This window comes from Babylonia areolata, chromosome 29 (assembly GCF_041734735.1).
Source record: "Babylonia areolata isolate BAREFJ2019XMU chromosome 29, ASM4173473v1, whole genome shotgun sequence".
NCBI classification, from domain to species: domain Eukaryota; kingdom Metazoa; phylum Mollusca; class Gastropoda; order Neogastropoda; family Buccinidae; genus Babylonia; species Babylonia areolata.
The window spans coordinates 38,019,671-38,035,486 of NC_134904.1; positions in this window are offsets into that span (position 1 = coordinate 38,019,671).

Sequence of the window (15,816 nt, forward strand, 5' to 3'; positions counted from 1 at the left end):
AATGTAAAAAGAAAGTTAAAAAAAAAAAACCCATACTTTTTAAAGTATTCTGTTCAGTTCATATATATATATATATATATATATATATATATATATATATATATATATAAGTTTAGGTGAGCAGTAAATAAAAATACTACTTTCAGCATAGCTTTCCATGCCAAGCATCTATCTGTTTTTGTTTTTGTTTATTCTCTAAGAACTACAGTCATTCTCATATGGCACAGAATTAAAATTGTTTGATAAGAAAATCACACAAATATGCTCCAACCACCAATTTCATTTTGAAGGCAAATCTTTCAGCACAGATGGTGACAGCAGAAGAAGAAAAGAATGAGGAGAGAGGAAAAAGAAGGAGAAGAAGAAGACGAAGAAGAGTTTCAGTTTCAGTTTCACTTTCTCAAGGAGGCGTCACTGCGTTCGGACAAATCCATACACGCTACACCACATCTGTTGAGCAGATGCCTGACCAGCAGCATAACCCAACGCGCTTAGTCAGGCCTTGAGTGCATGCTTACATATTTGTGTACCTATGAAAGTGGATTTCATTTTACGTAATTTCGCCAGAGGACAACACTCTCGTTGCCATGGGTTCTTTTTCAGTGCGCCAAGTGTGTGCTGCACACGGGACCTCGGTTTATCGTCTCATCCGAAAGACTAGACGCTCAGTTTGATTTTCCAGTCAAACTTAGGAGAAAGAGCGAGAGCGGGATTCGAACCCACACCCTCACAGACTCTCTGTATTGGCAGCTAAGCGTCTTAACCATTCTGCCACCTTCCACGAAGAAGAAGAAGAAGAAACAAAGAAAAATCCAATCTAAAGTTGTTAATGCCAAGATGAACAGCAGGGGTTGACAGTTATGACTGGTTTCATATTATAAATAGACAATAACATTCAGGAAAGCATCAAGTTCGGTAAGCACGTACAGGAAGTTCTACATCACCAATGAAATAAGAAAAAAGGTGAAGAAAAAAACACGCACACACACACACACAAAAAAAAACAAAAAACAAACCAAAACAAAAAAAACAGGAAAGGTTTTAATCCATGACAAAAGACAGAAAAACTAAAAAAAAAAAAAAATTAAAAAAAAGACAAAAAATGGCACACTCACATTTGTTTCTTGTCACTTTTCAGAGGCACTGTGCAATACTTTGTTATCAGGTGGGAAAAGTGTTTTCTGGAACTTTTTTTCTTTTCATGACCTTACATGCCCCATCTGTGTGATGTTACGGACACCGATACATCTCTAAATGAAGTTATATTTCCCCCCGGCTGGCTCTGGGGCTCTGCTGGGTTTCAAAATGTGATTCCAAAACTAGGGATAGCGCTGCTTGCTCCACATGTTTCACGTGCGCCAGCTGTTCCCGACAATGCAAGTCCAGGATTGGCCTGTACAGCCACCAGAAGGCTTGCCTCACCCGGACTAGACCTTCTTCCCAGTGATCTTCGGATACGAAGAAACTGCCATCATCATCATCATCAAGTTTTGTGATGTCATGTACAGCTGTGCAAGAACATCAGTTATCAGTATCAGCGTCAAAATATCAGTTATGCTAGGCAGGTGAACCTGCATCCATGCGCATTGTACTGCTTTCCTTGGTAAGAAAATATACACAGCAAGTTTTGATTTGTGTGTGTGTGTGTATGTGTACTCTAGTTTCAGTTTCAGTAGCTCAAGGAGGCGTCACTGCGTTCGGACAAATCCATATATGCTACACCACATCTGCCAAGCAGATGCCTGACCAGCAGCGTAACCCAACGCGCTTAGTCAGGCCTTGAGAAAAAAAAAATTGATGCAAGTTCCCCTGCCTAGCATAACTGATATTTTGACGCTGACACTGATAACTTAGGCTTGAAGCCACATCCTCCTATCCATCAGTCTGTGATACTATCCATTTCTGGGTTGCCACGGCAGCTTGTAGCTTTGATTTTATACCAAACTCGAATTTAGAATTGAGGTAATTTTGTTTTCTATACTTTGATGGTGATAAATGATGTTGGGGATGGCTGACAGTGGTGATTCGGAGATCCATTGGGATTGCTGGGCAAGGCTGTACTCTCATGATCTATCCCCGTGTCAACCAGCCAGAGACAGACAGACAACTGGAGTGGTGGGCAGGAAATTTGACCAACACTCCCCAAATCGCATCTGTGAAGTGGATGACACTCGACTGTGTGGTCACAGTCTTTCCATCTGAGCCCATAGCGCACTCCACTCTGGGAAGGAGTCTGTCACAGGCCAAAAACAAAAACCGCACAACATCTGATTAGGCTTGAAGCCACATCCTCCTATCCATCAGTCTGTGATACTATCCATTTCTAGGTTGCCATGGCAGCTTGTAGCTTTGATTTTATACCAAACTCGATTATTATTTTTTTTTTTTTTTACCAATGTCATTTTGATTGTTCAAGCCATCTTATTACTACTATACACTGTACATCATATTCACACCGAGAGACAGGGAATGGTTATAGTACATTTACACTGAGAGAACAGACAAGATCACAGAGCATTTGTATTGATGGAAAGGACAAACATTTAGAAAACATTAGAAACAGAAAGGAAAAGACTGGAGAGCATTTACACTGAAAGGAAAAAAACAACAACAAACATCAGAGAACAGCAACAGATCGTTTACACTGAAAGGGAAAGCATTAAAGAACATTTATACTGAGAGAACGGAAAAGCAATAAAGAACATTTACATTTAGAGAACGGAAAAGCATAAGAGATCATTTACACTGAGAAAATGGAAAAGCACTGGAGAACATTTACATTGAGAGAAAGGAGAAGACAGAGAACATTTACATTAACAGAGAGGAAATGATAATGAAACATTTGTACTGAGAAAAAGAACAAGGAACCTTTATGTTAACTCTCTCCATACGAACGGCGAAAGAGACGACGTTAACAGCGTTTCACCCCGATTACCATCATCAAAATATTGCAAGTGGAAGGCTCTTATACTGAAGAGGTGAATGTTGACAAAGAATACCACAATTCTGACGAATGAAGCTAAAGGTTGGGTCATTCACACACCCACTGGACATCCGAGGGGTCTGTGTAGAGGAGAAGAGAGGACTGACCGTACTGAGTGAGTTAAAACAGAGGAAAAGATCACAAAACATTTACACCAAGAAAAAGGAGAAGATAGAGAACCTTTACATTCAAAGAGGAAAAGATACAGAAAACATTCACACTGAGAGAAAGAACAAGCTTACAGAACATTTACACAGAAAAGACACTTGCTCACAGTATCATCTGCACTGCAAGAAGCATTTTATCACGCAACATTTATTAGAAAATGTGGGAAATATCTTTCAATGCATCACACTTCACTTAGCCAGATCAAATGTTAATGTGTATAAAAAAAAAAAAAATGAGCAAGTACATGTACAGCATTGTGATTAGCTGCATTCCACTTGACATATGATATGGCTACGCAGAAGCAAAGACCACATGCAAAACATGAACGCATATTTACTCATGGATACACTGGAGATTACCATATTCTAAAAAAAAAACACCACCACCAACACTCCAAGGAATATATCTTCCGGTCATGGGAAATGAGTCAAGATATATGTGCAAACAGGGGGTGGAGAGTAGGGGCGAGGGGGGGGGGGTGGGGGTGGGGGCAGGAGTTTGGATGGAGGGGGAGGGGGAGCATGTATTAATTAAAACTACAGAGCTGTGAGTGAACCCCAAAGAAGTTATCATTTTGAGAGCTTCGTATTTTTAGACGTGTTGTTTTGTTTTGTTTTGCATAATTCTTCGTCTTCTGCTGGTACTAATTCCATAAATGATATGCGAGGTAAATTTGTGAGGTAAAAGAACTTAAGAGACATGGTAAAGGTAAATTATATACACACGAATGCACACGTAGAGTTAAAACACACACACACACACGAAAACAGCAGAAACAAAAAAAAAAGATGACAATCTGGATTTCTTTGGGAGTTTTTTTTTTTTTTTTTTTTTTTTTTTTTAAAGGGCAACACACACACACAAAGTTTAGTAAAAGCACCAACTCACACGCTCACACAGAGGTTTGTATACTTTTATACATAAATATGTGCATGGTTGAAACTGGCTGCCTTTAGGAAAGCTAGAACTAAAAAATAAAATAAAATAAAAATAAATAACCATTGTGCAGATATTGTGTAACTAATTCTACACATGAACACACACACACACACACACACACAAAGAGACAGTTTTCTTCTTTTAAGGACATCCAGAGATCTGTCCATAATTAAAAGACGCTCCCCCCTCCCCCCACACACACCCATAAAGAAAACCAAACCTAACAACAGAAAACAGAAAAAGAAATCCCCCACGACAAATGAACCATCACTGTTTCCATCATGGGCGACTTGACATCCATAGTGATGATGGTCTTTGTCTACACCTCATGCTTTATTTCTTTGATTTACTTATCATTATCATTTCGTTTATTTTACGTTGTACAGGTCTAAAAAAAAAAAAAACAAGAACAAAAAAATCCCCAAAAAACAACATTCAGCAGATCATTACTATCATAAAAAAAAATTCCACATATAAGTAATATGAAAAAGTAATAATCACCAATAAGAAAATTCAAGAAATGCTAAGTTTTGAAAAAAAAACCCAAAAAATACACACACCAAGAAACAAGAAAGCTAACCAACCAAACAAAAAAACAAACAAAAAACCCCCAACTTCCCAGCAGGATGAAAAACAAAAAACCCAAAAAAAACCATCACGCAAACTTTAAGAACTCTGCACACACATTTAATGAACACACACACAAACCACAAAACCATCAAAAAAAAAAAAATCTGCACTGAGAAATCAGCATTATCACATCTCTTTGTCATGGAGACGCAGCATTCACGGGTTAACCTTTTAATCTCTTTGTCACGTTGAAACAGTTAACCCTTTCAGCACAGCCAGCATTACAGCTTGTGTAGCCTTCCCTTGCCCGGGAGGTTTCAACAGTAATTTATTTATTTATTTGTGCTGATTCCAAAATTTAAAGAATAACAGTTCACACAGACCACTCACATCAGCCTGTCAATGTTCTTACGATTGTTCTAAATATCATCATCATCATAATCAAAGGAACTATATACACATCTCAGAACTGTTTGTTGAATGCTTGCTGAGTAGTGAAAACATGATGATGCTCACAAACAAACAAAACTTGCAAGACAAGACAAGACAAAAAAAAAAGAAGAAAAAAAAAAGAAGAAGCTTGAAAGGGCTCAAATTATGCCCAAACTTCATCAGTAAGTTGCCCAGACGTTTTTCAAGAGTCATGTCCCTTCCTTAATCATTTACATTTAAACCCCCCCCCCCCCCCCCCCCACTAAAACGGACAACAACAACAAAAAATCTGTCACATGAACTGAAATTCAAAACATGAGCTCTGTTTCGACACTGCCGCCAAACAATATGCACACTGGAGCCCCTTCAGTGCCTGGGAGTAGGACGGAATGAGTTAAAAGAGAGAGGAACACAGAGTGAGAAAGAGACAGAGGACTGAGTTTAAAAAAGAGAGGGACACAGAGTGAGAGAGAGACAGAGGATTGAGTTAAAAAAGAGAGGAACACAGAGTGAGAAAAAGATCGAGGATTGAGTTAAAAATAAAGAGAGAAACACAGTGTGATACAGAGATAGAGGAATGAGTTAAAAGAGAGAGAAACACAGAGTGATACAGAGATAGAGGAGTGAGTTAAAAGAGAGAGAAACACAGAGTGATACAGAGATAGAGGAATGAGTTAAAATAGAGAGAAACACAGAGTGATACAGAGATAGAGGAGTGAGTTAAAATAGAGAGAAACACAGAGTGATACAGAGATAGAGGAGTGAGTTAAAATAGAGAGAAACACAGAGTGATACAGAGATAGAGAAGTGAGTTAAAATAGAGAGAAACACAGAGCGATACAGAGATAGAGGAGTGAGTTAAAAGAGAGAGAAACACAGAGTGATACAGAGATAGAGGAATGAGTTAAAAACAGAGAGAAACACAGTGATACAGAGATAGAGGAGTGAGTTAAAATAGAGAGGAACACAGTGTGATACAGAGATAGAGGAGTGAGTTAAAATAGAGAGGAACACAGTGTGATACAGAGATAGAGAAATGAGTTAAAAGAGAGAGAAACACAGAGTGATACAGAGATAGAGGAATGAGTTAAAATAGAGAGGAACACAGTGCGATACAGAGATAGAGGAGTGAAGTAAAAGAGAGAGAAAAACACAGACAGATATGTTCACTTCAGTTTCCAAGGAGGCATCATTCTGTTCAGATTTATCCACATCTGCTAAGCAGATGCCTGACCAGCATCGTAACTCAACATGCATAGTCCAGCCTTGAAGGAGGGTGGGGAGGTGGGGGGTGGGGGGTGTGGGTGGGGGTGGGGAGAACAAAAAGAATAATTGAAGGTAATCATTTCAAAATACAGTGCAGGGAAAGATAAGCAGAAGGCAAAATATTGAAATAAAAACATAGACCCATGGACACACAGCTTCTTAAAAGCCCATACCAAAACCAAAGGAAGGATCATCGTCAGGTAAAAGTGGCTACCAAATCCAAACTATGCAAAATATTGCTAAATAGCTCACGGTAACATATAGCCAGGAAACTTGCAAGGGATCTTGAACAGAGGTACGTTCTCCCTCCAAATGAAGGTGGGTACAGAACAGGGTGTGAGAGACAGACTGTTACAGAGGAATGAACTGAAAGAGAGAGAGAGAGAGAGACAGGGAAACAGAGTCAGACAGAGATGAAACTGCACCAGTCTCTAGTTTGTTCACCTCGGATGTAATTGAAGTGGGCAAAGAGCATCATAGGCCTATGGATGATCAAACTCACTGATGTTTAACTTTCAGCAATGCCTGAGAACGAGAAGCCGTCCGATATTTCAGACCTCTTGATGCAAGTTAAATCTAAAAAAAAAAAATTAAAAAAAAAAAAAAATCATCAAACTTTCACAGACATTTTTTTTTTTTCCAAAACGTGTACAATATCATAGAACAAAGTAATATGATGTTCACATGTTCTTTTCTTTCAAAACCTCTACAATATCAGAGAAGATAAATGTTTTGTTAAATCTTCAACAACTTAAAAAAAAAAAAAAATGTTGCAAAGAAGGTTATTTTCCTTCAAACCGTGTACAATAACAAAGAACAAATAAGACTATACAGTGAAACACAGTGTGGATGCTCGATCATCACTGTTACGACAGGAGCATTAGTTTTTGTCATGAACCAGAATTAACATATAATCCAGGTGAGTAAAAAAAAGCAAAAACAAAACAAAACGAGTGTCGGGAGGTTTGGGGGAATGCTTTTCTTTCTTTTTTTTTTTTTTTCGCAAGCTAATGAAGTACATACTGAATGTATTTCTGATGCAGGATTCTGGACTTAACTGTCTCAATGCCATGGTTTCGTGATGTGAACCACACACACACTTTTCTGTCACATGCTGAGAAGCTTTTACAAGGAAAACAAAAACAGTTTCTGAAAAGTGACACACAAAAAAAAGGATGAGATCACGCATGCTTGATACCAACAGTATATACATAAGTCAAGGAGACTTGAATTAAAAAAAAAAAAAGTGTTAAAAACCCCCCCAAAACAAACATACACACACAAAAACAACAAAAAACAACAACACACACACATATACATACACACAAAGACAAGAGGTGTGAACTCTGTTTTTCACACCTTCAGCTTCAATCAATGGGTGTTTATATAAACAGGCTGTCTGTAGAGGCTTGCCATCTCAAAACTATCAAAGGAAAACTTCGAGCCTCCACAGTGGTAATAACATGTCAGCAGATGACCTAAAAAACTTCACCCCCGAAAACGGAGTATGGCTGCCTACATGGCGGGGTAAAAACGGTCATACACGTAAAAAAGCCCACTCGTGTGCATTCGAGTGAACGCAGAAGAAGAAGAAGAAGACCTTAAAAAAAAAAAAAAAAAAAAAAAAAAAAAAAAAATTCTGATTTTTTTTTTTTTTTTTTTTTTCCAAATTCCATTACAGAGAAGAATCATGACTTGACATAAAACTTAATCCTTAACCCTTTCGCTGCCAGGAAAATAAGATTTAAGTGAAATCTATTTGCCAGGGTTTTTTCACAAAAAACGGGTATAAATTTTCAAAAAATTCTGTGCTCTTTGTTATTGGAGAAAGACCCATAAAAGTATATATTTTCTGAAAGGGAAATGAATAAAGAATACAAAACACATGATGTTTTCCCATTTTATGCATTTTAAGTGACATGCTGTTGTTTTGAAATCAGTGTTTTGTTTTTTGTCACATTTTCAACTTGTTCATTACAAACATTAGTCTGGTAATTTGCACAAAAATATCATTTTCTGGACAAATGGATATCTGCACACACAAAATCATACTAGAACAACCACAATATAAAAAAACTGAAAAAGAAATAGATGCATTGTGACTTCTGCAAGTGATAATATGGATGTGAGGCCACGCCCCCTCAGTCTTCCTCTTCACCCCTCTCACACTGTCACTTCATCAGACCGCGTTGGCTGAGTGCCAAGAAAATAGCTCATACGGTGCCCTGCTAAAAATTCGTCTGCTAGAGTTGAACAGCCTGAATCACTCACTGATAGTTGTATCTTGGCCACTCTCTTGATTGCTCCCTTTATTTTCTATCAAATCGTCCTATAAATGTTCACCACTGTCTTCTCCTTCGAATTTATGCTCCAATTCTTTCTGAGCATTAGCTGAAGAAAGTAATCTTGGTTGATTTAGTTCGCCACGAGCGCATGTCTTGAGCACGGAGTCAGTCCGACATTTTGTTGAGCGAGCGAGGAGAGGAGCCAGGCAAAGACTGCGGCCAGTAACCCAACCAAAACGTTCAAATAAAGGACTGCCTTATGACGCAGATGGTGTTTCTAGCTATGAATAGAATCCAGAAAGATTCCCCAAGCTAAAGCTACCAGCATTTTTGTCAACGAACTGAATGCAAAGCAGGGAAAAGTCAGAATATTTCGATGACGAGTTATCTCGTCATGCAGGCAGCCTAGGGGTTAATGGAATTCCAATTCCAAGCGGTTTGTAACACCAATCGCTCAGGTCATATGCCACTATATGGTGGGTAGCTTGTTGTAATGTCTTTTTGTTGGTAGTATGATTGAGGACTCTTCCACAAAATGCTCCACCACTCCGCTGTATTCTCTATTTATTTATTTTTTTCTCTGTACGTCCCCTCTGCCCCCTCCCTCCTCTCCCTATGTCCAGTCCCTCATCCACTGTCCACATCCATCATATGAAAGAATGAATGATGTGGATACTTATATAGTGCCTATCCTCAGTCGGAGACTAAGCTCTAAGCACTTTACAAACACGGGGTCATTTGCACAATAGGCTGCCTACCTAGGTGGAGCAGACTGACGGCTGCTACTGGGTGCTCATCATTCGTTTCCTGTATCATTCAATCAGATTTCAGACGAACATGTAAAATTTTATGTGTTTGACCTTTTTTTTTTTTTATTTACCCCGCCATGTAGGCAGCCATACTCCATTTTCCGGGGTGTACATGCCAGGTATGTTCTTGTTTCCACAATCCACCAAATGCTGACATGGATTACAGGATCATAAATGTGCATTATTTGATCTTCTGTGTGAGTATACACACAAAGGGGGTTAAGGCACTAGCAGGTCTGCACATATGTTGACCTGGGAGATCTGAAAAATCTCCGCCCTTTACCCACCAGGCACCGCTACCAAAATTCAAAACCAGGACCCTCAGACTGGAAGTCCAATGCTTTCACCACTCGGCTATTGCGCCTGTTGAGAGGTGTGTAAGCATGTGCTTGAAACGAATGAATGAGTACATGTCACACAAACCTTGTACTGAACAGACAATGAATCAATGAGAAGGAAAAGAACATTACGCTTATTAACTCTGTCCACACCAAAGTTATAGAAGTGGACATGCCGCTCAACTCTCAACTCAACAACAGTGTGTATAACCAAACGCCTGCCAAACAGCACACACAAAAATCAGATTGTACTCTACCCACAAACACCAACTGCAACTTTCTGATCACCCAGCAGACTGATTTTTTTTTTAACCCCCATTTAGACTAAATGAATGAAATAATGCTTTAAAATGTGCAAAGAAGGATTTTTCAATTAAAAAAAACAAAACCCAAGAACTCCACAGCAGCATCAATTATGGCAAAAAAAGAAAAAAAAAGACTTTCATCCACAAAGGAAAAGCATGTAAGTGCAATCACTCAAAATGCAGACACCTTTGATGGCATTCAACAAGCATATAAAGGAATGTCACTTCATGAACAGAAAGGAAATCCTCTTCAGATCTTGCAGGAAGTTGAGACCAACTGAGACTTCATTCAGTGAAGAGTTCTGCAAGTTCATCAACCGTGTTGTCAAGTAGTTGCCCCCTGAAGTGTTTTAACTTAAAAATCACCACATAAAAGTTGTCAAGCAGTATCTGGATTGTTGCAAGGGTTTTGGTAAGTTGCCTCAGGTAACTAGGATGATAGATTTGTTGTATCACCACAATGCATTGCCTGACAGACTTCTCTATCTATAGCTCAAATGGCACTCGTTCTGTGCATGCAGATCCACTTGTATGTGAATACACCAACTGTGAATGGAATCATAATCATCATTATCATTAGCTAAGTTATAGCCCAGTCGGCTGCACAGGTTCACATCGAACTGAGCTGAATGTAAGTGGTTGTAGTAAAATGATAGTTGGTTGCAGAAGTGGTAGGATAAAAAAAACAATATTTAGAATAACATCATTCACAATATCCGCTTCGGTATGCCACATCCCTGCAACAGCAATAAAAGTCATCTAAAGGAATGATGACAGTTGTTTAACAACAATAATAATATCAAATATCACAACAAAACCGATGAAAATCATATGGATGTTTACAGTAACCACCACCAAAATGAATTATTCTCCAAACGGTTTGGATGGTCATGCACTCTCACACAATTAAAGTGAACAATAACAAGAGTGGTATCCTCTACACAAATGACTAAATCGTATAACAGATTAATTTTTCAAACAAGAATTGCTACTTGGCACACAAGGCAATAGTTGATGGCAATTACTAATTCTCTTCTTGTTCCCTCTCACATCAGCTAAAAAATGGACACAGATTATTACTTCTGCTTGATTTTAGTAATGTAACTCAAGTGCAGTAATGTAGCATATTAACAAACCCATTGTAATATTTACATTTAAAGTGCTCATTCATTTCCTGCTCTGGCTGTGATGAACTGCATTTTTTAAGTCTGTATAACTTGTTAGTGTTTTTTTTTTTTCATTTTCATATTTTACTGTGATCATCTTTGCTGAAGCTTAAGATGAAAATGTTACTGATGGTCAGCCCATCATCTGACAACAATAAAAACTGCAATTCATCACCACAATATCATTGTAACAATGTGCTCCTTTATGAAGAGATGTTTGCCCAAAGTATATGTCACCTTATTGTAACAAATCAGGCATCTTCATTTTTTCGTAAACCATGGTCAACGAACACTGTGCATTAAAAACTATGATAAAATAACCGTTTTCAGTATTACATAATGCCATCAGTGATTCTGTTATTTTACATGTTGCCTTTTTGCTCCTGCCCTTGCAAAAACAAAGAAAATGTATTAAGATGCACGCCAAATTATAAATTCATGGGCACACAAATGCAAATGTACTGTGCACATACACTGCCCTCAGCGGTTGTGGAATAGTACATGAGTGGCTCATGTGTCAATGCTGGGCACAAGCGAACAACAAAAACAACCGCTTTCCATACCAATCACTTCAGACTTAATGTAACAAACAAACGTCACAGAATTCCTTTGTGCTGCTTAAACTGATTCACTACAAATCATTATTAAGGCAAGGGCGGCACATACCCCGTCTGCATGCATACACACACATGTACACACACATGCACATACAACATAAACAAGAAGAGGGCAAAGGTGGTGGTGGAGAATACCCACAAAGCGGTTATGCAACTTGTTTAAAAACAACAACAACAGACCACAGATATTCATCCACCAATGCACGCTAAAATACTGGTGCATAAACCAGGAATAAAATTTCAGAGAACCTGCACACTTTCACCTACTCATAACATCCATGTGCACACAAACTTATGCACATACACAAATAGAGAAACTCACTCTAAATCAATTATTTAAAAAAAAAAGAAAAAAAAAAGACATTTGCTATTAATCAGAACAGGAAGATTGCAAGTGAACTTGAACCAAAATTTGCGTTAAAAAAAAAAAAAATTACAGGCTGGAGGGAGCGAAGGAAGTGGAGGAGGCGGCGGGGCTGGTGTTGTTGAGAGGGCCAGAAATAGAGGGCCCAGAGTGTCCACGAATCGATTGCGATCGCGCCTTAATTTTAGCCCGATTGCCCAATCGAACCATATAATTATGTGACCTGGTTGAAGACAAAAATTTACAAAAAAACAGGAACACCAGAGAATCGACAGACAGACAGAAAATACGAAAAAAAAAAAACTTAGCCGTATGAAGAGCACAGGAACAGGAGTCATAATGGCTGCCGGAAAAAGAGGGCGCTAGTCAGGGGGGGCAAAGGGGAGGTTACCTACTTCTGGGAGGTTATCGGCCGGAGCTACTTTCGTTTTCTCCGCATAGGCGGATAGTAGTTTGCACAGGACAGGAATGTCAGACCCCTGCTGGAATCTGCTCTAGTGGGTCACGGTTAAGTATGTGTAATTAAAAAAAAAAAAAATTACAGGTGCCACTGTAATGAGGCACACATGGTAGAAGAAAACTAATGAAAGAAAGCAATTCCCTAAAAAAAAAAAAAATTAAAAAAAAAAAAAGTTCATTTCTGCTGCAAGATTCTTTGTCTTGTTTTAGTGTGTGTTTTTTTTTTTTTTTCTCTGGGGGTGTTATTTTGCCAACAGGACAGAGATGCAAAATGCTGTGATGGTTATTGTCTTTTTCTCATTCTGCTCAGTGTAAAGCACCGTGCTCCTTTGGCAGTTCCCGCCTCCCCCCTCCCAAGTTGGTGACAAAACAAAAATCACGGGACACAACCTGTGCTGTCTCTCTTTTTTCTTTGTGTACATTATCACACACACACACACACACACACACATACATAGACACACATGCATGCATATAAGCTCATGCGAATGCATACAAGACAGCTTGATATGTGTCATTCCACACACTTTCTTTTCTAGGGATACATTATCACACACACACAGACAGATGCACACACACACACACACACACACACACACACACACACACACTCACATGTAAGCTCACGTGTATGCATACAAGACAGACTGATATGTGTCATTCCATACACACTTTCCACACAAAAATCTCAGGACAGACCCTATCACTCAGTCTTTCTGCTAAATAGGTACACACACTATCATTAAAAACCAGAATCATAAACACACAGACACAGACAAACAATTTCCACCACCTGATATCTGTTAATATGCCAACAACAAACCCGAAACAATCCTACCCCTACAACAATCCATGGATTTACTTTGCCAACAACAAACAATCCTACCCCTACAACAATCCATGGACTTACTTTGCCAACAACAAACTCCAACTGATCCTACCCCTACAACAATCCATGGATTTACTTTGCCAACACCAAACAATCTTCCCCCTTCAACAATCCATGGACTTACTTTGCCAACACCAAGCAATCCCACCCCTACAACAATCCATGGACTTACTTTGCCAACACCAAGCAATCCTACCCCTACAACAATCCATGGACTTACTTTGCCAACAACAAACCCCAATTGATCCCACCCCTACAACAATCCATGGACTTACTTTGCCAACACCAAACAATCCTACCCCTACAACAATCCATGGATTTACTTTGCCAACACCAAACAATCCCACCCCTACAACAATCCATGGACTTACTTTGCCAACACCAAACAATCTTCCCCCTTCAACAATCCATGGACTTACTTTGCCAACACCAAGCAATCCCACCCCTACAACAATCCATGGACTTACTTTGCCAACACCAAACAATCCTACCCCTACAACAATCCATGGACTCACTTTGCCAACACCAAACAATCTTCCCCCTTCAACAATCCATGGACTTACTTTGCCAACACCAAACAATCCTACCCCTACAACAATCCATGGATTTACTTTGCCAACACCAAACAATCCCACCCCTACAACAATCCATGGACTTACTTTGCCAACACCAAACAATCTTCCCCCTTCAACAATCCATGGACTTACTTTGCCAACACCAAGCAATCCCACCCCTACAACAATCCATGGACTTACTTTGCCAACACCAAACAATCCTACCCCTACAACAATCCATGGACTCACTTTGCCAACACCAAACAATCTTCCCCCTTCAACAATCCATGGACTTACTTTGCCAACACCAAACAATCCTACCCCTACAACAATCCATGGATTTACTTTGCCAACACCAAACAATCCCACCCCTACAACAATCCATGGACTTACTTTGCCAACACCAAACAATCTTCCCCCTTCAACAATCCATGGACTTACTTTGCCAACACCAAGCAATCCCACCCCTACAACAATCCATGGACTTACTTTGCCAACACCAAACAATCCTACCCCTACAACAATCCATGGACTCACTTTGCCAACACCAAACAATCTTCCCCCTTCAACAATCCATGGACTTACTTTGCCAACACCAATCCACAAACAATCCTACCCCTACAACAATCCATGGACTTACTTTGCCAACACCAAACAATCCTACCCCTACAACAATCCATGGACTTACTTTGCCAACAACAAACCCCAACTGATCCCACCCCTACAACAATCCATGGACTTACTTTGCCAACAACAAACAATCTTCCCCTTTCAACAATCCATGGACTTATTTTGCCAACACCAAGCAATCCTACCCCTACAACAATCCATGGACTTACTTTGCCAACACAATCCATGGACTTACTTTGCCAACACCAAACAATCCTATCCCTACAACAATCCATGGACTTACTTTGCCAACACCAAGCAATCCTACCCCTACAACAATCCATGGACTTACTTTGCCAACACAATCCATGGACTTACTTTGCCAACGCCAAACAATCTTCCCCTACAACAATCCATGGACTTACTTTGCCAACAATAAACCCCAACTGATCCTACCTCTTCAACAATCCATGGACTTACTTTGCCAACACCAATCCCCAAACAATCTTCCCCCTTCAACAATCTGTGGATTTACTTTGCCAACACCAATCCACAAACAATCCTACCCCTACAACAATCCATGGACTTACTTTGCCAACAACAAACCCCAACTGATCCTACCCCTACAGCAATCCATGGACTTACTTTGCCAACACCAAACAATCCTACCCCTACAACAATCCATGGACTTACTTTGCCAACACCAAACAATCTTCCCCCTTCAACAATTCATGGACTTACTTTGCCAACACCAAACAATCTTCCCCCTTCAACAATCTACGGACTTACTTTGCCAATACCAAACAATCTCAATCCTACAACAATCCATAGATTTACTTTGCCAACACCAATCCCCAAACAATCCTACCCCTACAACAACCCATGGATTTACTTTGCCAACAACAAACCCTAAACAAATCAACGGATTGAACTATGCTTTTCTTACTATTTTTTTCCGTTCCTGTCTGACCTTTTAGACGACAAGAAATCAGTGACTGCTCTCTCTGAAGTCATGTTGTGCGAAGGCAGAAAAGGGGAGGGTGGGGGTGGAGGGGTTGGGGTG